Source organism: Limulus polyphemus, unplaced genomic scaffold (genome assembly GCF_000517525.1).
Source record: "Limulus polyphemus unplaced genomic scaffold, Limulus_polyphemus-2.1.2 Scaffold2588, whole genome shotgun sequence".
NCBI classification, from domain to species: Eukaryota; Metazoa; Arthropoda; class Merostomata; order Xiphosura; family Limulidae; genus Limulus; species Limulus polyphemus.
This window is the reverse complement of record NW_013668198.1, coordinates 127,951-130,670: the sequence shown is the minus strand read 5'-3', so window position 1 is coordinate 130,670 and position 2,720 is coordinate 127,951. Positions and strand designations below refer to the sequence as shown.

Genomic DNA, 2,720 nt, shown 5'->3' with positions numbered 1-2,720 from the left:
CCCTGTTATGCAAATCGGTCCTGCTACTTATCATATATGTTCCCCGATCGGACAGTGGTAAGTCAATAGACTTACAACGTTAAAATCTGGGGTTACTACATACAGAAACATTTGGCATCAATCATTGAACCCTGTTATGCAAATCGGTCCTGCTACTTATCATATATGTTCCCCGATCGGACAGTGGTAAGTCAATAGACTTACAAATTTAAAATCTGGGGTTACTACATACAGAAACATTTGGCATCAATCATTGAACCCTGTTATACAAATCAGTCCTGCTACTTATCATATATGTTCCCCGATCGGACAGTGGTAAGTCAATAGACTTACAAATTTAAAATCTGGGGTTACTACATACAGAAACATTTGGCCTTTAATTATTAATCGACAAAGAGAAAAAAAATTCTAAAGTTTACTGACTTTTAAAATATATTATAATTTATTCGATGATTTTTAAAGCATCTCCCCAGTTAGGCTTAGTGACAAGCTTATAACGCTAAAAAATCGGGTTTCGACACCAGCAGTGGGACCAGAACAAATAGTCCATTTTAACAAAAATAAATAAATTTTTTGTTTGTTTTTTGAAATTTCGCAGCAAAGATACGCGAGGGTTATTTGCGCTAGACGACCCTAATTTAGTAGTGAGAGACTAGAAGGAAGGCAGCTATTCAACATCACCCACCGTCAACTCTTGGGCTATTCTTTACTAACGAATAATGGGATTGATCGTATCGTTATAACGCTTCCGCGGCTGAAAGAACGAGCACGTTCACGAATAGGATTCAAACCCGCGGCCCTCAGAAACAAACTTAAAACATATTTTTGACTGATTGTAAATACTGTTAATCACTGACTCGTGGTTCAGCTTGTAAGTCTGAGAGATTATAACGCTAAAAACCGGGTTTCGATCCCAGCGATGAGCAGAGTTTAGATAGCCCATTGTGTGGCTTTCTGTTTAACAACAAACAAAGCCTAATGATAAATATTATCATGTTGACATTTTCAAAATAAATATTGTACTTCGATCATTACAAAAACTATTATTTGATTACGTTTAGAATATCTAACTAATTGCTTATAACTCCAAACATACTGTTGAACGTCCTGTGTGTTTAAGTAGCAACAAAATTTTGGAAAAGGAATAATAGCTATGGGAATAAATTATTGCGCTTCAAAACCTTTACAACAACGGGCCACAAAGCACGTTGAAATTTGATATTTGTCTTAAACTAGGCGTTGTTGGTTTAATTCGAGACTTATAAAGAAGAGCCTCAGTTTAGTTTGTACCTTTATAACTTCGAGATTTTAAACAAATCTATTCAACTAAATAAATACCACTAGGTGGTGCTAATACATGTAAAACTAAATAGTTACCAACAGATTTTGCTAATATATGTACAACTAATTTGCAACCACCAGGTGGTGCTAGTACATGTAAAATTAAATGGCTACCACCAGATGAGTGTTAGTATAAGAACAACTGAATATCTACCACCAGATGGTGCTAGTGCATGTCCAACTAAATACTTTCCATTAGATGGTGCTAAAAGATGTCTATCCAAATAGATCGCGTAGAACAAAAAGCTACACTAGGTAGAATTACCACGTGTTCATTTAATTAACTGCTAACAGATAATGCTATGAAAATATAAATGTACAAAACAGGACGTAACTGAAAATTCTGAATTTCACGGTTGTTTTTTACGCCTTCAAAAAATACAGTTTGAGTAACACTGACTTTACAGTGAGACTATTTAAGAAAACTACTTAACGTCAGAAAAAAACTGGCAGTAAAAAAAAACTTATCATTCAGAAAAATTGATGTGCCACACGTTACACGATATGAACGTTTAAACTTAGCAACTTACAATCAAAACAAGTTTTGTGTAACACCGAAAGCTCTGCAGCGTCGTAAGAAGCGGTAAGATATAGCTATAACTTATGTATTAAAACTTGCTTCTTTTAATTCAATACATTACATTGTGTATATGCAGTATTTATAGTTAAAATGGCTCATGATTCAATCACATAGCATTACATTTTCAAACATTTTGTGGGGGGCATTTCCCCAGATACCCCTAGAAATCGTGTGTCACATTGTTTAACTCTGACTGATATTTACAGTACAATAAAGCGGATTTCTCCCATTACACAGAAAGTTGTCAAAAGATTCTACATTAAAAGACACTTCTCAATAACAATATCAAAATATTCAGGAAGATTTATTTCGGTTTAAGCAACAAAGCTACTTTAGCAACACTTTGTTAACTGATAAAAAAATCGTTGTATGTTCCTAACATTTTATATGTGTTACTGTGTAGAGCAAAGAATTATCCAATCAGCAATCTCACTAAAACTCTTTTGTTTCAATATGTCTAACGAAACTGTTCGGGCCTTTTCTAATGTTTTTATGTCAAAACTTTAGCCATTAGTAACATCACTATATAAACACGAGTCTCACTATGTAAAACATTTTGTATAAAAACTATTACCAGAAATTAGAGTTGATGTTTTTTAAATCGAATGTTGCAATCGTTTAGAAATCAAATGCAGGAAATTTAAATTTAAATGTCTAAAGAATTCGTGATACTGATATTTCTATCCTTCATATTTGCGAGAAAACTTTCCATTTTGTTATCCGTTTTCCTTGTTGTTTACTGAAATTAAACATCTTATTTTACAATCTAAGCCCCCATGTGGCACAGCGGTATGTCTGC

At 33.8% G+C, this 2,720-nt stretch overlaps 1 protein-coding gene across 2 annotated transcripts in view; it reads left to right on the top strand.

Annotated features, from left to right (window-relative positions):
• The first annotated feature begins 1,888 nt into the window (after positions 1 to 1,888).
• LOC106467367 (transmembrane protein 120A-like) overlaps positions 1,889 to 2,720 on the top strand; it is a 25,206-nt gene continuing 24,374 nt past the window's right edge. For both annotated transcript variants that reach the window (XM_013927714.2, XM_022395532.1), the window contains exon 1: positions 1,889 to 1,924. The gene's annotated coding sequence lies outside the window, so the exon portion shown is untranslated. The remainder of the gene's footprint in view (positions 1,925 to 2,720) is intronic.